The sequence below is a fragment of the Carassius carassius genome, chromosome 4 (genome assembly GCF_963082965.1).
Source record: "Carassius carassius chromosome 4, fCarCar2.1, whole genome shotgun sequence".
In the NCBI taxonomy this organism is placed as follows: Eukaryota; Metazoa; Chordata; class Actinopteri; order Cypriniformes; family Cyprinidae; genus Carassius; species Carassius carassius.
This window is the reverse complement of record NC_081758.1, coordinates 8,153,860-8,176,819: the sequence shown is the minus strand read 5'-3', so window position 1 is coordinate 8,176,819 and position 22,960 is coordinate 8,153,860.

The window sequence follows — 22,960 nt, the reverse complement described above, 5'->3', positions numbered from 1 at the left end:
AAGTGGGTGTGGCAAAATGGCTCGATAGCGCCACCTGTTAAATTTCAACGGAGTGCGCCTCGAGCTGTGTTTCATGTACATTCATGAAAATTTGTACACACATGTAACACACCATTACCTACAAAAAAGTATCTTGGTACAAAATCCAAAACCCAACAGGAAGTAAGTTATTTTGAATTTCCTGTATGATTTTTGTGCTGTTTTTGCCGTTCCCTTTCATAGGTCACTTCAATGCTGCGGTGACGTCCCCACTATGGGAACACCTTCGGTGTGACGAATGTCTGAAGCCCTATACCATCCCGCCAATCCTATTGGCCAAACCGCGGACGCGTTGAGTCAACGAAAGGTAGGAGCCGTATGGTGGGTTATCACGAGGAGGCACTTATGAGAGGTTCGTTGCAGCCTCTCTACAGGTTCTCTCCTTGATAGCCTATGGCTACAGTAAATATATATATATATATATATATATATATATATATATATATATATATATATATAAGAAAGTATCCGCGCTCTGGAGTGTATTTCTTAAGTCGCCTCTCGTCTAACCCCCACCGTTTCGCTTCTGCGGTCGCCGAGGCCCCGCACGAGGTGTTGGTTAGGGGCGATATGTGCGGCTTGACTACGAATACAGTGATGCACTGGAGTTCCATGTGCTCGCTCTCCCCCACTCGAGCGCGTTAATCAGCAGTTTGCTCTTCAAACTATGTTGTCCGAGCTGCGGCCTCGAACTCTGAGTAGGCTCTGCCCGGCATACGCGGTTCTCTCCCTCCGAGCGGACAGGAGATACGCGCCTCTCCTTCCTCAGTGAGCTATTTATGTGGCTACTCGCATGGTGGATTACGGCTCACACAGCCGCCGCGTTTTCGCTAGCGCCTTGGTCCGATGTTTATCTTGTTGGATTAAATCCTGCCGTGGATACGCTTCAGGATTATATACAACGAAACGCAGTGAGTTTGACGCACACGCTTTTCTTCATGTTAATATGCCAGGGACTATGCCCTTCACTGAGAGTGCTGTTGGACTGCTAATGCACATCTACCCTCTCACTGCAGTCCCCACACTCTAACTTTGACTGTCTCGCAGCAAAGGCACCTCGAGCGTCATTGAACTGAGCTATCATTCGCGCGCCCCCTCAGACACTCTGCACAATCCAGCCTTCAGGGTTTGAGGGACAGCGCGGAGGCTGGCAAAGATGGCCAGCGTATGACGGTTCACACAGCCGCCGCGTTCTCGCTAGCGGTGTGGCCCGATGTTTATCTTGTTGGATTAAATCCTGCCGTGGATATGCTTCAGGATTATACACAACGAAACGCAGCGAGTGTGACGCATGCGTTTTTCCTTCATGTTTGCCAAGGACTGTGCCCGCCTCCAGAGAGCGCTGTTGGACTGCTAATCCACATCTAATCCTCTCACTGCAGTTTCCACACTCTAACATTTGACTGTCTCGCAGCAAGGGCACCTCGAGCGTCATAGAACTGAGCTATCATTTGAGCACCCCCTCAGACACTCTGCACAATCCAGCCTTCAGAGTTTGAGGGACGGCGCGGAGGCTGGCAAAGATGGCCAGCGTATGACGGTTCACACAGCCGCCGCGTTCTCGCTAGCGGCGTGGCCCGATGTTTATCTTGTTGGATTAAATCCTGCCGTGGATACGCTTCAGGATTATACACAACGAAATGCAGCGAGTTTGATGCATGCGTTTTCCTTCATGTTCTCTAACATTGACTGTCTCGCAGCAAAGACACCTCGAGCGTCATTGAACTGAGCTATCATTCGCGCGCCCCCTCAGACACTCTGCACAATCCAGCCTTCAGAGTTTGAGGGAAGGCGCGGAGGCTGGCAAAGATGACCAGTGTATGACAGCTCACACAGCTGCCGCGTTCTCGCTAGCGGCGTGGCCCGATGTTTATCTTGTTGGATTAAATCCTGCCGTGGATACGCTTCAGGATTATACACAACGAAACGCAGCGAGTTTGACGCATGCGTTTTCCTTAATGTTTGCCAGGGACTTTGCCCTCCACCAGAGAGTGCTGTTGGATTACTAATGCACATCTAACTCACTGCAGTCGACCCATTTATGACGGCTCGCACAGCCGCCGCTTTTCGCTAGCGGCAGAGCCCGATGTTCAATCTGTTGGCCTAATTCCTGCCGTGGACACGTTTCAGGATTATACAGAACGAGACGCAACGGCTCTTATGCATACACTTCCCCTGTGCACGAACGCCACGAGCTTTTCGTGCCCGGACATTTTAACATGTATGACAGCGTTGCAGGAAGCGGGAATTTTGAGACCGCTAGTATGGTCTCGGGCCGTGTGTGAACGCTTGCCCGACATTTCTCTATGGGTGTTACGCACGATTTGTCACGGATACACCATTCAGTTTCAATAAGGCCCGCCTCCTTTCCGCAGTATTCTTTCCACGGTGGCGAAACCGATGGAAATAGCGGTGCTGCGACAGGAGATGTCAACTCTGCTGAGCAAAGGGGCTATAGAGGAAGTACACCCATCTCAGATGGAGGTGGGTTTTTTTACAGCTGTTATTTTGTGGTAAAAAAAAAAAAAAAACACGGCGGATTACGACCCATTCTGGATTTACACCATCTGAATCTTGCACTCAGGCCGAGGAAATTCAAGATTTTGATGATCATCAGGAGACTCAGGAAGTTCCTCAGATTCGCTTTAGAGGGCAAAGCGTATCAGTACTTCTCAAAGTGCATGGATGGATCTCTGGCCCCGTTGCGGCCCCAGAGCGTTCGTGTTTGAACTATTTTAGGCGACTGGCTGATGTTAGCGCAATCGCAGACTCAAGCACACTCTCATGGGGATCTTGTGCTGAATCATTTAACAGCCTGGGCTTATGCATGAAATCCAAGAGAAGTGTTTTAATCACCTCTCAACGGATAACCTTCTGGGATTAGAATTAGACTCTCGCGCGATGACAGCGAAGCTTTCTCTCCCGCGCGCTCAGTCGATTGCATCATGCATGCGGCGCTTCAGAGCGAGTCGCGCAGTGACAGTGAGATTGTGCCTCAGACTTGGGTCTTATGGCAATGGCATTCCCTGTAACTCGTCTGGGATTACTTCACATGCGCCCTTTTCAGTGGTGGACGAAAAGATGGAATGTTTCACCCCGTTGTCTCCGCATCGGATGATTCCGGTGACAGGGCGGTGTGTGATGTCGCTAAAACTATGTATGTCAACCGAATTCTCCTGACCGGAGTTCGGCTGGGGATTTGCGCTTCCCGAGAGACTGTCACGACGGATGCGTCTTTGACCGACTGGGGAGCTGTTTGTCAAGGGAGTTGGCACATAAACAGGTTGGAATTACTGGCGGTTTTTTTCTGGCTCTCCAGTATTTCTCGAATCTGCTGATCGGCCGTCATGTGCTGCTCAGATCAGACAACACAGCGGTTGTGTCATACCTGAAACATCAGAGGGGATTATGCTCTCGCCCCCTGTGCAGGCTGGCGAAACATGTTCTTTTGGTTTCAGAACAAAATTCTATCGATCCGAGCTGTTCATGTCCCCGGACGTTGGACTTCGGAGCGAATTTGCTATCCAGGCAGATGGAGCAAGAGGAGTGGGGATTGCACCCCCAAACGGTGAGTCTCCTATGGCAGATTTTCAGGGAAGCGAAGTGGATTTATTTGCGTCGAACACGACTACGCATTACCCGCTTTGGTTCTCCCTATGCCCTCCAGCACCCCTGGGCTTGGATGCATTAGCCCACAACTGGCCCAGGACCAGTTTGTATGCGTTTTCCCCCAATCCGTCTGATTTCGGCGGTATTATGCAGAATACGGGTGGGCAGGGTGGAACAGCTGCTGCTGGTGGCTCCGCGGTGGCACACACACAGCCGTGGTTTGTGGATCTGATCAATCTGTTAGCGGGCTCTCCATGGGAGATTCCCCTCAGACAGGATTTATTATCACAAGCACAGGGACTGATTTGGCACCCGGGGCCAGATCTATGGAATCTGTGGGCGTGGCCTCTGAGCGGAGTGAGTTCATATGTCCCGGTCTTTCTGCTGAAACTACCGAGACTTGACTGAATTCTAGAGCAGCTTCTACGAGACGCTTATATGCTTTCAAGTGGAGACTGTTTACGACCTTGTGTGAAACTCATAATATGGATCCAGTTTTACTGCCCAGTGGCGTCAGTACTGGAGTTCCTTCAGGAACGTTTTTCGGATGGAGTGACACCAGCTACCCTAAGGTTTACGTGGCAGCCATTCAGCTTACCACGAATTTATAAATGGTGCCTCAGTGGGCCGTCATCCACTGGTTTCTCGTTCATACAGGGTGCGCGACGGCTGAGGCCTTTCCGCCCCGTGCGAGTTTCTTCATGGATTTTCCATTGTGTTGCATGGTTTATCAGGGCATCTGTTTGAGCCCTTGGAATTTGTTCCGGATAAATCCTGACTTTTATAACACGGGCTCTGTGGAAGTGCTGTTGCGACCAAGGCCTAATTATGTCCCTAGGTCGCATCTATCCCTTTCGCTTTCAGCAGGTGGTCCTGGAGGCTTTTTCCCCTGCTGTGGCGAAGTCTGGAGATCTAAGTCTTGCCCTGTGAGAGCTTAAGACTTATTTGGATCGTACTGCCACATGGTTGAGTCTGACCAGCTGTTGTCTGTTTGGACAAAGGAATAAAGGCCATGCGGTTACAAACAACGCATGTCCCATTGGCTGGTGGAGGCAATATATTTAGCCTATGAGGCGCGCGGGCTCGCTTCGCCCTTAGGAGTAAAAGGTCATTCCACGAGAGCAGTGGCTTCTTCTCAAGCCGTTCTCAGTGGATCTTCTATGGATGATATCTGTGCTGCGGCAGGCTGGTCCTCACCGAGCACTTTTATCAAGACTTACAGTCTGGATGTGAGGATGGCTCCTGGCTCCCGGTTTCTCTCCGTTTGAGCAGATGCTTCCTTGGATCCCAGCTATCAGGTACGTCAGGCGTTATGGTATAGCGTTCCCATAGTGGTGACGTCACCGCAGCATTGAAGTGACCTATGAAAGGGAACATCTCGGTAACGTATGTAACCTTGGTTCCCTGAATAGGGAACGAGATGCTGCGGTTCTGGCCGTGCCGTACCTTGATAGCATTCTTCTTCAGTCATGAAATCTGAGTGAAATGGCGCACGGCACCAGGTATATATATGCGTACGCATGCATGGGCGGTGCCACGCGCTATTTGGCCAATAGGATTGGCGGGATGGTATAGGGCTTCAGACATTCGTCACACCGAAGGTGTTCCCATAGTGGTGACGTCACCGCAGCATCTCGTTCCCTATTCAGGGAACCAAGGTTACATACGTAACCGAGATGTTTCCATGCCTCGTACTTTGACAAACTCCTCCTACAGTTTTAATCGGATTATCTTCAAATTTGGTGAGGGTCATCATAAGACCTTTGTGACGTTAAATTGCGAAGCTTTTGAGTTTTCGTCAAGGGGTGTGTCCCTGGCGGCCTGACAAAGTTTGATGTTTCGCCGTGAAACAGGAAGTTGCTGTAACTCAGGCAAGCAATGTCCGATCTGCCCCAAACTTCACACGTGTGATGGGTGTTCTGTCCTGAACAAACACCCATGACCAAATTCAGTTATAGTCATAGCGCCACCTGCTGGTAACAGGAAGTGACATGGTTAACACAGTTATGGACTCCTTGCAAAATAATAAAAGGCATCAACAAGTGTTAAATAGGCTAGCAAAATTTTATAAGCATGCTAATACATGCTAGCAACATTTAGCTAAGTGCTAAAGCATGCTACTAATGCAGTGAAACAGGAAGTTGCTGTAACTCAGGCAAGCAATGTCCGATCTGCCCCTAACTTCACACGTGTTATGGGTGTTCTGTCCTGAACAAACACCCATGACCAAATGCAGTTAAAGTCATAGCGCCACCTGCTGGTAACAGGAAGTGACAAGGTAAACACTGTTATGGACTCCTAGGAACATATTAAAATGCATCAACAAGTGTTAAATAGGCTGGCAACATGCTAGATACATACTAATACATCCTAGCAACACTTAGCTAAGGGCTAAAGCATGCTACTAATGTAGTGAAAAGGAAGTTGCTGTAACTCAGGCAAGCAATGTCCGATCTTCCCCAAACTTCACACGAGAGATAAGTGTTTTGTTCTGAACAAACACCCATGACCAAATTCAGTTATAGTCATAGCGCCACCTGCTGGTAACAGGAAGTGACAATGTTAACACTGTTATGAACTCCTAGGAACATATTAATAAGCATCAAAAAAGGTTAAATAGGCTGGCAACATACTAGATACATACTAATACATACTAGCAACACTTAGCTGAATGTGGAAAGAAATTCTACTAAGGCAGTGAAAAAGGAATTTGCTGTAACTAAGGCAAGCAATGTCCCATCTTCCCCAAACTTCACACGTGTGATAGGTGTTCTGTCCTGAACAGACACCCATGACCAAACTCAGTTATAGTCATAGTGCCACCTGCTGGTAAAAGGAAGTGACATGGTTAACACTGTTACAGACTCCTAGGAATATATTAAAAGTGTAAACAAGTTTTTAATAGGCTGGCAACATACTAGATACATACTAATACATGCTAGCAACACTTAGCTAAGTGTTAAAGCATGCTACTAATGTAGTGAAAAAGGAAGTTGCTGTAACCCAGGCAAGCAATGTCCGATCTTCCCCAAACTTCACACGTGTGATAGGTGTTCTGTTCTGAACAAACACCCATGACCAAATTCAGCTATAGTCATAGAGCCACCTGTTGGTAAACAGGAAGTGACAAGGTTAACGCTGTTATGGTCTCCTAGGAACAAATTAAAATGTGTCAAAAAGGGTTAAATATGCTGGCAACCTTCTAGAAGCATACTAAAACATGCTAGCAACACTTAGCTAAGTGCTAAAGCATGCTACTAATGCAGTGAAAAAGGAAGATGCTGTAAAGCATGCTACTAATGCAGTGAAACAGGAAGTTGCTGTAACTCAGGCAAGCAATGTCCGATCTGCCCCAAACTTCACACGTGTTATGGGTGTTCTGTCCTGAACAAACACCCATGACCAAATGCAGTTATAGTCATAGCGCCACCTGCTGGTAACAGGAAGTGACATGGTTAACACAGCTATGGACTCCTAGGAACATATTAAAAAGTGCCAACAAGTGTTAAATAAGCTGGCAACATGCTTGTAACCTACTAATACATGCTAGCAACAATTAGCTAAGTGCTAAAGCATCATATTATTGCAGTGAAACAGGAAGTTGCTGTAAATCAGGCAAGCAATCTCCAACCTGTCCCTAAACTTCACACGTGTGATGGGTGTTCTGTCCTGAACAAACACCCATGACCAAATTCAGTAATAGTCATAGCGCCACCTGCTGGTAACAGGAAGTTACATGGTTAACATTGTTATGGACTCCTAGGAACATATTAAAAAGTGTCAACAAGTGTTAAAAAAGGCTGGCAACATGCTAGAAACATACCAATACATGCTAGCAACACTTAGCTAAATGCTAAAGCATGCTAGTTATGCAGTGAAAAAGGAATTTGCTGTAACTAATGCAAGCAATGTCCGATCTGCCTCAAACTTCAAACGTTTGACAAGAGTCCTGTCTTGAACACATCAACATGCCCATATTTGATTATATTCATAGTGCCACCTGCTGGCAACAGGAAGTGGCATGTTTAACACTGTTATGGACTCCTTGCAAAATAATAAAAGGCATCAACAAGGGTTAAATAGGCTTGCAAAATTTTATAAGCATGCTAATACATGCTAGCAACATTTAGCTATGTGCTAAAGCATGCTACTAATGCAATGAAACCGGAAGTTGCTGTAACTTAGGCAAGCAATGTCCGATCTGCCCCAAACTTCGCACGTGTGATGGGTGTTCCGTCCTGAACAAACACCCATGACCAAATTCAGTTATAGTCATAGCGCCACCTGCTGGTAACAGGAAGTGACATGGTTAACACAGTTATGGACTCCTTGCAAAATAATAAAAGGCTTAAACAAGGGTTAAATAGGCTGGCAAAATTTTATAAGCATGCTAATACATGCTAGCAACATTTAGCTAAGTGCTAAAGCATGCTACTAATGCAGTGAAACCGGAAGTTGCTGTAACTCAGGCAAGCAATGTCTGATCTGCCCCAAACTTCACACCTGTTATGGGTGTTCTGTCCTGAACAAACACCCATGACCAAATTCAGTTATAGTCATAGCGCCACCTGCTGGTAACAGGAAGTTACATGGTTAACACAGTTATGGACTCCTAGGAACATATTAAAAAGGGCCAACAAGTGTTAAATAAGCTGGCAACATGCTAGTAACCTACTAATACATGCTAGCAACAGTTAGCTAAGTGCTAAAGCATCATATTATTGCAGTGAAACAGGAAGTTGCTGTAAATCAGGCAAGCAATCTCCAATCTGTCCCCAAACTTCACACGTGTGATGGGTGTTCTGTCCTGAACAAACACCCATTACCAAATTCAGTAATAGTCATAGCGCCACCTGCTGGTAACAGGAAGTTACATGGTTAACATTGTTATGGACTCCTAGGAACATATTAAAAAGTGTCAACAAGTGTTAAAAAGGCTGGCAACATGCTAGAAACATACCAATACATGCTAGCAACACTTAGCTAAATGCTAAAGCATGCTAGTAATGCAGTGAAAAAGGAATTTGCTGTAACTAATGCAAGCAATGTCCGATCTGCCTCAAACTTCAAACGTTTGACAAGAGTCCTGTCCTGAACACATCAACATGCCCATATTTAATTATATTTATATTATATATTATATTTAATTATATTATATTTAATTATATTCATAGTTTAATTATATTCATGCCACTTCCACCTGCTGGTAACTGGAAGTGGCATGTTTAACACTGTTATGGACTCCTTGCAAAATAATAAAAGGCATCAACAAGGGCTAAATAGGCTGGCAAAATTTTATAAGCATGCTAATACATGCTAGCAACATTTAGCTAAGTGCTAAAGCATGCTACTAATGCAGTGAAAAAGGAAGTTGCTGTAACTCAGGCAAGCAATGTCCGATCTATCCCAAACTTCACACGTGTTATGGGTGTTCTGTCCTGAACAAACACCCATGACCAAATGCAGTTATAGTCATAGCGCCACCTGCTGGTAACAGGAAGTGACATGGTTAACACAGTTATGGACTCCTAGGAACATATTAAAAAGTGCCAACAAGTGTTAAATAAGCTGGCAACATGCTAGTAACCTACTAATACATGCTAGCAACAATTAGCTAAGTGCTAAAGCATCATATTATTGCAGTGTAACTGGAAGTTGCTGTAAATTAGGCAAGCAATGTCCAATTTGTCCCCAAACTTCACACGTGTGATGGGTGTTCTGTCCTGAACAAACACCATGACCAAATTCAGTAATAGTCATAGCGCCACTTGCTGGTAACAGGAAGTTACATGTTATGGACTCCTAGGAACATATTAAAAAGTGTCAACAAGTGTTAAAAAGACTGGCAACATGCTAGAAACATACCAATACATGCTAGCAACACTTAGCTAAATGCTAAAGCATGCTAGTGATGCAGTGAAAAAGGAATTTGCTGTAACTAATGCAAGCAATGTCCGATCTGCCTCAAACTTCAAACGTTTGACAAGAGTCCTGTCCTGAAAACATCAACATGCCCATATTTGATTATATTCATAGTGCCACCTGCTGTCAACAGGAAGTGGCATGTTTAACACTGTTATGGACTCCTTGCAAAATAATAAAAGGCATCAACAAGGGTTAAATAGGCTGGCAAAATTTTATAAGCATGCTAATACATGCTAGCAACATTTAGCTATGTGCTAAAGCATGCTACTAATGCAATGAAACCGGAAGTTGCTGTAACTCAGGCAAGCAATGTCCGATCTGCCCCAAACTTCACATGTGTGATGGGTGTTCTGTCCTGAACAAACACCCCTGACCAAATTCAGTTATAGTCATATCGCCACCTGCTGGTAACAGGAAGTGACATGGTTAACACAGTTATGGACTCCTTGCAAAATAATAAAATGCATCAACAAGGGTTAAATAGGCTGGCAAATTTTATAAGCATGCTAATACATGCTAGCAACATTTAGCTAAGTGCTAAAGCATGCTACTAATGCAGTGAAACAGGAAGTTGCTGTAACTCAGGCAAGCAATGTCTGATCTGCCCCAAACTTCACACGTGTTATGGGTATTCTGTCCTGAACAAACACCCATGACCAAATGCAGTTATAGTCATAGCGCCACCTGCTGGTAACAGGAAGTGACATGGTTAACAGAGTTATGGACTCCTAGGAACATATTAAAAAGTGCCAACAAGTGTTAAATAAGCTGGCTACATGCTAGTCAAAGTCACCTTTATTTATATAGCGCTTTAAACAAAATACATTGCGTCAAAGCAACTGAACAACATTCATTAGGAAAACAGTGTCAATAATGCAAAAATGATAGTTAAAGGCAGTTCATCATTGGATTCAGTTATGTCATCTCTGTTCAGTTAAATAGTGTCTGTGCATTTATTTGCAATCAAGTCAACGATATCGCTGTAGATGAAGTGTCCCCAACTAAGCAAGCCAGAGGCGACAGCGGCAAGGAAACCGAAACTCCATCGGTGACAGAATGGAGAAAAAAACCTTGGGAGAAACCAGGCTCAGTTGGGGGGCCAGTTCTCCTCTGACCAGACGAAACCAGTAGTTCAATTCCAGGCTGCAGCAAAGTCAGATTGTGCAGAAGAATCATCTGTTTCCTGTGGTCTTGTCCTGGTGCTCCTCTGAGACAAGGGCTTTACAGGGGATCTGTATCTGGGGCTCTAGTTGTCCTGGTCTCCACTGTCTTTCAGGGATGTAGAGGTCCTTTCTAGGTGCTGATCCAGCATCTGGTCTGGATACGTACTGGATACGGGTGACTGCAGTGACCCTCTGATCTGGATACAGACTGGATCTGGTGGCCACGGTGACCTCGGAACAAGAGAGAAACAGACAAATATTAGCGTAGATGCCATTCTTCTAATGATGTAGCAAGTACATAGGGTGTTATGGGAAGTGTTTCCGGTTCCGGTTTACCTAATTAATGCAGCCTAAAAATCTTTTAACGGATTTGGATAATAAAAGCATATTAGTATGTTATGTGTATGCCAGGTTATAGAGATGGGTCTTTAATCTAGATTTAAACTGCAAGAGTGTGTCTGCCTCCCGAACAATGTTAGGTAGGTTATTCCAGAGTTTGGGCGCCAAATAGGAAAAGCATCTGCCGCCTGCAGTTGATTTTGATATTCTAGGTATTATCAAATTGCCTGAGTTTTGAGAACGTAGCGTACGTAGAGGATTATAATGTAAAAGGAGCTCATTCAAATACTGAGGTGCTAAACCATTCAGGGCTTTATAAGTAATAAGCAATATTTTAAAATCTATGTGATGCTTGATAGGGAGCCAGTGCAGTGTTGACAGGACCGGGCTAATATGGTCATACTTCCTGGTTCTAGTAAGAACTCTTGCTGCTGCATTTTGGACTAGCTGTAGTTTGTTTACTAAGCGTGCAGAACAACCACCCAATAAAGCATTACAATAATCTAACCTTGAGGTCATAAATGCATGGATTAACATTTCTGCATTTGACATTGAGAGCATAGGCCGTAATTTAGATATATTTTTGAGATGGAAAAATGCAGTTTTACAAATGCTAGAAACGTGGCTTTCTAAGGAAAGATTGCGATCAATAGCACACCTAGGTTCCTAACTGATGACGAAGAATTGACAGAGCAACCATCAAGTCTTAGACAGTGTTCTAGGTTATTACAAGCAGAGTTTTTAGGTCCTATAATTAACACCTCTGTTTTTTCAGAATTTAGCAGTAAGAAATTACTCGTCATCCAGTTTTTTATATTGACTATGCAATCCATTAGTTTTTCAAATTGGTGTGTTTCACCGGGCTGCGAAGAAATATAGAGCTGAGTATCATCAGCATAACAGTGAAAGCTAACACCATGTTTCCTGATGATATCTCCCAAGGGTAACATATAAAGCGTGAAGAGTAGCGGCCCTAGTATTGAGCCTTGAGGTACTCCATACTGCACTTGTGATCGATATGATACCTCATTCACTGCTACGAACTGATGGCGGTCATATAAGTACGATTTAAACCATGCTAATGCACTTCCACTGATGCCAACAAAGTGTTCAAGTCTATGCAAAAGAATGTTGTGGTCAATTGTGTCAAACGCAGCACTAAGATCCAATAAAACTAATAGAGAGATACACCCACGATCAGATGATAAGAGCAGATCATTTGTAACTCTAAGGAGAGCAGTCTCAGTACTATGATACGGTCTAAATCCTGACTGGAAATCCTCACATATACCATTTTTCTCTAAGAAGGAATATAATTGTGTGGATACCACCTTTTCTAGTATCTTGGACAGAAAAGGGAGATTCGAGATTGGTCTATAATTAACTAGTTCTTTGGGGTCAAGTTGTGGTTTTTTGATGAGAGGCTTAATAACAGCCAGTTTGAAGGTTTTGGGGACATATCCCAATGACAATGAGGAATTAATAATAGTCAGAAGAGGATCTATGACTTCTGGAAGCACCTCTTTTAGGAGCTTAGATGGTATAGGGTCTAACATACATGTTGTTGGTTTAGATGATTTAACAAGTTTATACAATTCTTCCTTTCCTATGGTAGAGAATGAGTGGAACTGTTCCTCAGGGGGTCTATAGTGCACTGTCTGATGTGATACTGTAGCTGACGGCTGAATGGTTGCAATTTTATCTCTAATAGTATCGATTTTAGAAGTAAAGTAGTTCATAAAGTCATTACTGCTGTGGTGTTGGGAAATGTCAACACTTGCTGAGGCTTTATTTTTCGGTAATTTAGCCACTGTATTGAATAAATACCTGGGGTTATGTTTGTTTTCTTCTAAAAGATAAGAAAAGTAATCGGATCTAGCAGTTTTTAATGCTTTTCTGTAGGATATGTTACTTTCCCGCCAAGCAATACGAAATACCTCTAGTTTTGTTTTCCTCCAGCTGCGCTCCATTTTTCGGGCAGCTCTCTTTAGGGTGCGCGTATGCTCATTATACCATGGTGTCAAACTGTTTTCCTTAACCTTCCTTAAGCGTAAAGGAGCAACTTTATTTAAAGTGCTAGAAAAGAGAGAGTCCATAGTTTCTGTTACATCATCAAGTTGTTCTGAGGTTTTGGATATGCTAAGGAATTTGGATACATCAGGAAGATAACTTAAAAAGCAGTCTTTTGTGTTAGAAGTGATGGTTCTTCCATACTTGTAACAAGAAGTAGAATTTACAATTTTGGCTATATGAATTTTGCAAAGAACTAAATAATGATCTGAGATATCATCACTTGGCTGAATAATTTCAACACCATCAACATCAATTCCATGTGACAGTATTAAATCTAGAGTATGATTTCGACAATGAGTAGGTCCTGAAACGTGTTGTCTAACACCAATAGAGTTCAGAATGTCTATAAATGCTGATCCCAATGCATCGTTTTCATTATCAACATGGATATTAAAATCACCAACTATTAAAACTTTATCTGCAGCCAGAACTAACTCGGATGTAAAATCACCAAACTCTTTTATAAAGTCTGTATGGTGCCCTGGTGGCCTGTATACAGTAGCCAGTACAAACATAACAGGGGATTTATCATTAACATTTGTTTCTCTGGATAATGTAACCTACTAATACCTAGTAACCTACTAATAATTGCTAGCAACAATTAGCTAAGTGCCAAAGCATCATATTATTGCAGTGAAACAGGAAGTTGCTGTAAATCAGGCCAGCAATGTCCAATCTGTCCCCAAACTTCACACGTGTGATGGGTGTTCTGTCCTGAACAAACACCCATGACCAAATTCAGTAATAGTCATAACGCCACCTGCTGGTAACAGGAAGTTACATGGTTAACATTGTATTGGTTACTAGGAACATATTAAAAAGTATCAACAAGTGTTAAAAAGGCTGGCAACATGCTAGAAACATACCAATACATGCTAGCAACACTTAGCTAAATGTTAAAGCATGCTAGTGATGCAGTGAAAAAGGAATTTGCTGTAACTAATGCAAGCAATGTCCGATCTGCCTCAAACTTCAAACGTTTGACAAGAGTCCTGTCTTGAACACATCAACATGCCCATTTTTGATTATATTCATATTGCCACCTGCTGGCAACAGGAAGTGGCATGTTTAACACTGTTATGGACTCCTTGCAAAATAATAAAAGGCATCAACAAGGGTTAAATAAGCTGGAAACATGCTAGTAACCTACTAATACATGCTAGCAACAAAAAGCTAAGTGTTAAAGCATCATATTATTGCAGTGAAACAGGAAGTTGCTGTAAATCAGGCAAGCAATGTCCAATCTGTCCCCAAACTTCACACGTGTGATGGGTGTTCTGTCCTGAACAAACACCCATGACCAAATTCAGTAATAGTCATAGCGCCACCTGCTGGTAACAGGAATTGACATGGTTAACACAGTTATGGACTCCTTGCAAAATAATAAAAGGCATCAACAAGGGTTAAATAGGCTGGCAAAATTTTATAAGAATGCTAATACATGCTAGCAACATTTAGCTAAGTGCTTAAGCATCATATTATTGCAGTGAAACAGGAAGTTGCTGTAAATCAGGCAAGCAATGTCCAATCTGTCCCTAAACTTCACACGTGTGATGGGTGTTCTGTCCTGAACAAACACCCATGACCAAATTCAGTAATAGTCATAGCGCCACCTGCTGGTAACAGGAAGTTACATGGTTAACATTGTTATGGATTCCTAGGAACATATTTAAAAGTGTCAACAAGTGTTAAAAAGGCTGGCAACATGCTAGAAACATACCAATACATGCTAGCAACACTTAGCTAAATGCTAAAGCATGCTAGTGATGCAGTGAAAAAGGAATTTGCTGTAACTAATGCAAGCAATGTCCGATCTACCTCAAACTTCAAACGTTTGACAAGAGTCCTGTCCTGAACACATCAACATGCCTATATTTAATTATATTCATAGTGCCACCTGCTGGCAACAGGAAGTGGCATGTTTAACACTGTTATGGACTCCTTGCAAAATAATAAAAGGCATCAACAAGGATTAAATAGGCTGGCAAAATTTTATAAGCATGCTAATACATGCTAGCAACATTTAGCTAAGTGCTAAAGCATGCTACTAATGCAGTGAAACAGGAAGTTGCTGTAACTCAGGCAAGCAATGTCCGATCTATCCCAAACTTCACACGTGTTATGGGTGTTCTGTCCTGAACAAACACCCATGACCAAATGCAGTTATAGTCATAGCGCCACCTGCTGGTAACAGGACGTGACATGGTTAACACTGTTACAGACTCCTAGGAACATATTAAAAAGTGTAAACAAGTGTTAAATGGACTGGCAACATACTAGATACATACTAATACATGCTAGCAACAGTTAGCTAAGTGATAAAGCATGCTAATAATGTAGTGAAAAGGAAGTTGCTGTAACTCAGGCAAGCAATGTCCAATCTCCCCAAACTTCACACGTGTGATAGGTGTTCTGTCCTGAACAAACACCCATGACCAAATTCAGTTATAGTCATAGCGCCACCTGCTGGTAACAGGAAGTGACAATGTTAACACTGTTATGGACTCCTAGGGACAAATTAAAACGTGTCAAAAAGAGTTAAATAGGCTGGCAAAATTCTAAAAAATAAAACATGCTATCAACATTTACCTAAGTGTCAAATCATGCAACTAATGCATCGAATAAGGAAGTTGCTGTAACTCAGGCGAGCAACGTCCGATCTGCCCCAAACTTCAGACATTTGACAAGAGTCCTGTACTGAGCACATCAACATGCCCATACTCAATTTTAGTCATAGCGCCATCTACTGGCAACAGGAAGTGTCATGTGTAACATTGTTATGGACTCTTAGCATGTGTAACAATGTTATGGAGTCCTAGCAACATATTAAAAAGTGCCAGCAAGTGGTAAATACACTGGCAGCATGCTAGAAACTGAAACATGTTAGCAACACTTAGCTAAATGCTAAAGCATCATACTACTGAAGTGAATTAGGAAGTTACTGTAATTCAGGCATACAGTGTCCAATATGCCCCAAATTGAACAAGTTTGATAAGAGTCCTGTCCTGAACACATCAACATGCCCATAATCGATGATAGTGCCACCTGCTGGCAACAGGTAGTGGCATTTTTAAAACTGTTATGGACTCCTTGCAAAATAATAAAAGCATCAACAAGTGTTAAATAGGCTGACAACCATCTAGAAGCATACTAAAACATGCTAGCAACACTTAGCTAAGTGCTAAAGCATGCTACTAATGCAGTGAAAAATGAAGATGCTGTAACTCAGGCAAGCAATGTCTGATCTGCCCCAAACTTCACACGTTTGACAAGGGTCCTGTCCTAAATAAATCCACACCACCTGCCCATATTCGGTTATAGTCATAGCGCCACCTGCTGGCAACAGGAAGTGTCATTTTTAACATTTTATGCACTATTTGAAACACAGTAAAATATGCCATTGTGTACTAATCATGCTAGAAATATTTTCAAACATTCTAGCAACACTTAGTATGTGCAAAATGGGGCTATTAATACTATAAAAAAGGAAGTTGTTGTAACTCATGCATACAATTCCCAATCTGACCCAAACATCACATGTTTTATAAAAGTACTGGCCTAAACACAACTAAAGGCCAATATTCAATTATAAAGTATAGCGCCGCCTGCTAGCAACAGGAAATGAATTATTTTATACTAACTTAAACATGACTTGTCTGATCTGCCCGAAACTTTGCATGTTTGGTAAGAGTCCTGGCCTGAAGACATTTACATGTCGATAATCAGTTGTAATCATAGCGCCACATGTAGGCAGCAGGAAATGTGGCACAAATATTTACTATTTTATAAGCATATGGCCCAACGTTCACTGTTCCTCCTATGGTCACCGGGTGGTGGTGAGCCCGAATGCGAGGGCCCTTTCATTGCTGCTTGCAGCTTTAATTACAATAATTATCATAATTTCCTTTTGTTTTATTATTATTTAGTATAGTTTGACTTCTATAGCTGCCTAATTAATTACTCAATTTGGTTTAGGAAAAAAAAAAACTTAATCCCCGTTAAGTTCACTTGTTGCAGTTGCAATCATCTCTGGTTGGTTTCCAGGGGCGAGGTCATCTGTCCGAGGCTACCTGACACTGGCCGTGCGTGAGTCTCGGACTCTTCAGAATCTCATACCTCTGGTTGTGGCACGCCACCCTAACATCAGCAATTTTGCCCGCCAAAAGGTTAAGTCAACGCCAGCAACACACACGGCAATTTTGAGACAATCACTCAAACTGGGGTCTGCTGAAAGGGCCACTCCGAAAGTAGATTTCCGAGGAAAACTCAATCTTTCCGTGCCATCTGATGATTGACACCTTAGCGTTACCACTTTGTGTTTAAAGTCGTAAGTGGTTTGAGTGGGCACACCGTGGAACCGAGAGACGAGTTTGCCCGAGGGCACTGCGGTCAAGTGCTGGAGAACCGTCGGAGAGGTTGACCGAGCCACTGGTTTCCACCTGAGTGGCCTCAATTCACCGCAGGTGAACTAAATTTAGTAAAATCCATTCCACTTACTATAAGCCACAGAATAGTAGATATCTCCCGGATATTTTAAGTGTTTGGCCCATCTCTTCTCCAAGCCACACCATCTTCCTAGGTTTCCTACCCGATAGCCCCACTCACCTGTTGACCTTATCTTAAACCCTAAGCGAACAGAGAAACATTGACCGGAACAGCAAGCAGCAACCTTAAGTTTCAAGCGGAGGAGACCCGGAAGGACCAGGCCCGTACCCAGAGTCGCCTTGATCAGCTTCTCTTCGAGACCCAGAACCAGCGCGAGAAAGAGGACGCCACAGATCCAGAGCTAGAAAAGAAGTAGAAAATGCCCTGCAAGATCTTCGCCTCGACACAGACCAAAGAGAACAGTTGGAGAGAGGAGCCCGAAAAGAACTCAACGAAAAACTCCAGCAAGGTGATGCTCTCCTATAGAAAGCAGAGACTGAACTGAAAGAAAGAGACACTAAAGCCAGGGCCTGCGAAAAACACTTGCAAGTGGCCCGAGCTAAAATTGATGAGCTTACTCTGCAGAGAGACGAGTTCCAAGATGAACTTGACACTGTTCATGCAGAACTGAAACATTCTTATAGATTACAGAGTGGCTTGAATGTAGAAACACCCACCACAGAGATTCTCCAGGCCCACCACTCCAACCCTTTCAGCCAGAGCTCAAGACATCACCAGCCAGCTTCCAAGAACACCTGTCAGCAACGGAGGGGGGAGAGCCCTGCCAGAGAACACATGCCACTAAACCCTGCACGGCTCCCTGAGAACTTGACAAGCTAGCCAGAAACATCCCTACATTCAATCCAGATCCTGTAGGAGGTCATGACTTTCAAGCTTATTTACAAGACATTGACTTTCACTTGCAAACTGTCGCCAACGTGACAGCTTTGGACAAATTGTACCTGTTAAGAATCACGTCCAGCCGTGATGTACGTAGTTTTCTGGATCGTCAACCAGAGACTGTCAAAGCGGACTACCAGCAACTGCGAAAAGCTTTGATTCTTGAATTCTCTGATCCAGACTCAGACCATGGGCTCCTTAACGCTACGGACCTTAAACAGGGCTGACTTGAAAACCCACAGACCTTTTACAGTCAACTAACGTAAGCCTACTTCGGAGCATGCAATGAATCAGGTATGGAACAGGATGTCGACTTAAAAACTCTGTTCCTCCGAAACCTACATGCCAGTTGGAGTTTTCATCTCGGAGTTTCAGCATGTCCACGTAGCATGTCTACACAAGAGTTATGGGACTTAGCCCATAAAGCTTACATCAAGCAAAAGACTATTTCTGAAAAGACTGTGAAAAACCCCACAATCTACTCTGTCTCTGAGCACTGCTCGGAATTGACCCTAGAGGGTGCCCCACAACACCACAGTCGAACCTGTTAACACGAACGAATTTCTTTACACTCATCATGTAAGTCATTACTAAGATGTATTTGATAGGTTTGTGCGTTACATAACTGGTTAGCCCTGTAGCGATGGTTATGATTTTCTGATTTGTAACTTGGAAATGTTTCTCCTAATTAATGTTCTCAAATAGAGTCATGGTTTTTTAACCCTACCTCTGACCAGGTCATAAAACTTTATGACCCTAAATGGGAGAAACAGGAAAGCCCAGCTCGCTGGAATTCTTGTAAGGAAAGAGAAAAGTACCTTTTAAATGTATTAACTGTATTTCCTTTTGTGCTTAGATGTCTTCCCATATCAAATTGGAGTATCTGCAATTTTATAATTTTATTAAAATTATAACAATTTTTATTGTTAATCAAGCTTTAAATGTGTGTAATTCTGCATATTAATGTAACTTTATGTTCCTTCTATCCTTACCTGCCATTCTTGGTATCTGTTTAACCGTCTTGTTTTGACTGAATCACTCATACATGGGAAATTACAGTAAAATGTATTATTCTGTAATTACCATCTTGCTGGAATATAACTGCTGAATTTTGACAACACCTTAACTCACTCGAGTGGGTGTCTCCCCAGAGACAAAGGAACTTTTTCTTGCTTCAGATCTTTGGATGTTCATTGGTTGTTCGCGCGAACAGAGGCGTGAACCAAGTCACTCCATAAGAAGACTGACACAGAAAGTTCTCAGGAGCACTTCGTCTGAGAGAATTTCTGGTACCATGGCTCCTTAGGGAGCTCTCATCTCCGTTTTTATTTTATTTTCTTTATTAAGTTTTATTCTCATATTCGCCTCTCCCTCCATGAGGGAGACAAACTCTGAATCATTTCTTTGTTAACTTCACGTAAGTTGAACCTTTAAAACTTCGCGCGAGTCTGCTCGCCCCGGAAGACATGAGAGAACACGCCCAGATCCAAAAGAACGACACATGCACGCTCGTCTTTCACAGTCACAAAGAGAACCACATGCAAGTATTATTTTCTATAGAGATTTAAATGCTGCTTAAGGTTGTCTATTCCCTTTTTCAAGGTGATATGATTCCTTGTTGTCTTTCAAAAGGTTACTGTCTGTGATTTTGCCATACTGGGCGATCATTCTGTGATCTCGCCCTATTACTCTTTCACTTTCTCGCGCTCAGCCGTTCATCCTCTCTCTCTCTCATCTGTTATCCGTTTTGTCTTGAATTGTTTTTAATGTTTGTATTGTTATACGCATATTTACTCTGTGTGAATCGTAGTTCGATGTATTATTAGTTCAATTAATAAACTCCAATATATATTTCTGATTGCTTCTGTCTAAAATGCTCACATCAAGAAGTCAATGAAACGTTTGATCTTAGCTACAAAGCTTATTTGTTACTTTTCAGTAACCTAAATTTTATAAGGACAGGGGAATGGTGTCATGGCCAGAAACAATTTTTCCTGGAATTATAAGAAGTGATAACTTTATGGAAAGTTGGCAAGTAAATCTTACGGCCGTTTGCTGGACAAACCACTGTTCGATTTGCATTAATTCCCAGTAAAAGATATCACGATAATTGATATGAAGAATGGAATATTGACATATTAATGAGTAAATTAGAGTGCCTTGTAATGAGTTATTGATGTATACAATTGACCTATTTTTCATCTTCGATAATTTTAATGTAACTGTAATAAGCAATATATATATTAATCATATTCCTGATTAATTATTCAAATTATATCATTTGAGCTAACGTTAATGTACTACCCAGTGCGGTAAACTGCAAGAGTGTGTCTGCCTCCCGAACAATGTTAGGTAGGTTATTCCAGAGTTTAGGCGCGCAATAGAAAAAGGATCTGCCGCCCGCAGTTGATTTTGATATTCTAGGTATTATCAAATTGCCTGAGTTTTGAGAACGCAGTGGATGTGGAGGATTATAATGTAACAAGACCTAATTCAAATACTAAGGTGCAAAACTATTCAGGGCTTTATAAGTAATAAGCAAGATTTTAAAATCTATACGGTGTTTGATAGGGAGCCAGTGCAGTGTTGACAGGACCGGGCTAATATGTTCATACTTCCTGGTTCTAGTAAGAACTCTTGCTGCTGCATTTCTAGCTGTAGTTTGTTTACTAAGTGTGCAGAACAACCACCCAATAAAGCAATTAAAATAATCTAACCTTGAGGTCATAAATGCATGGATTAACATCTGCATTTGACATTGAGAACATAGGCCGTAATTTGGATATATTTTTGAGATGGAAAAATGCTGTTTTACAAATGCTTTAAACGTGACTTTCTAAGGAAAGATTTCTATCAAATAGCACACCTAGGTTCCTAACTGATGACGAAGAATTGACAGAGGAGCCATCAAGTCTTAGACAGTGTTCTAGGTTATTACATGCAGAGTTTATAGATCCTATGATTAACACCTGTTTTTTTTTTCAGAATTCTGAAGTAAGAAATTACTCGTCATCCAGTTTTTTATATCGACTATGCATTCCATTAGTTTTTCAAATGGTTGTGTTTCACCAGGCTGCGAAGAAATATAGAACTGAGTATCATCAGCATAACAGTGAAAGCTTACACCATGTTTCCTGATGATATCTCCCAAGGGTTACATGTAAAGCGTGTAGAGTAGCGGCCCTAGTACTGAGCCTTGAGGTACTCCATACTGCACTTGTGATCAATATGATACCTCTTCATTCACCGCTATGAATTGATGGCGGTCATATAAGTACGATTTAAACCATGCTAATGCACTTCCATTAATGCCAGCAAAGTGTTCTAGTCTATGCAAAAGAATGTTGTGGTCAATAGCGTCGAATGCAAAACTAAGATCCAATAACACCACAATCATATGATAAGAGCAGGTCATTTGTAACTCTAAGGAGAGCAGTCTCAGTACTATGATGCAGTCTAAATCCTGACTGGAAATCCTCACAAGTCAAGTCAAGTCACCTTTATTTATATACCATTTTTCTCTAAGAGGGAATATAATTGTGAAGATACTACCTTTTCTAGTATCCTGGACAGAAAAGGTAGATTCGAGATCGGTCTATAATTAACTAGTTCTTTGGGGTCAAGTTGTGGCTTTTTAATGAGAGGTTTAATAACAGCCAGTATTAAGGTTTTGGGGACATATCCTAATGACAATGAGGAATTAATAATAGTCAGAAGAGGATCTATGACTTCTGGAAGCACCTCTTTTAGGAGCTTAGATGGAATAGGGTCTAAGATACGTGTTGTTGGTTTAGATGATTTAACAAGTTTATGCAATTATTCCTCTCCTATAGTAGAGAATGAGTGGAACTGTTCCTCAGGGGATCTATAGTGCATCTGATGTGATACTGTACCTGACGGCTGAATGGTTACAATTTTATCACTAATAGTATAAATTTTAGAAGTACATAAAGTCATTACTGCTGTGATGTTGGGAAATGTCGACACTTGTTGAGGCTTTTTTTCGTTAATTTAGCCACTGTATTAAATAAATACCTGGGGTTATGTTTTTTTTTTTCTTCTAAAAGAGAAGAAAAGTAATCGGACCTAGCAGTAGGCCTGTCACGATAACGAATTTTGCTGAATGATAAATTGTCCAAGAAATTATCTCTATAAACGATAATATTGTTGATCTAAGACCAGTTTCAACTAATATAATGATAATGACATAAAAATGCAGATAAATCTTTTCAAAGGTCAATAAACTTTTATTTTATGGCAGTTTCAGAGCAAGAAATACCAACATGTTGACTTTGTGTGGCTTAAAATTAATTAATTTTTATTTTTAGTTTTTTTGTGCTCAAGTTCGTTATTTCAAATGCGGTATGTGTGCTCATAATGGAAGAGACGCGGTTGTTTTTTCCTGGCGCGACCGCACCACATCTAGTTAAAAACAGCTTTTTCAGCTTTCTCTCAGCTTTTCAGAATGACGCAAGCACACCAGGTCA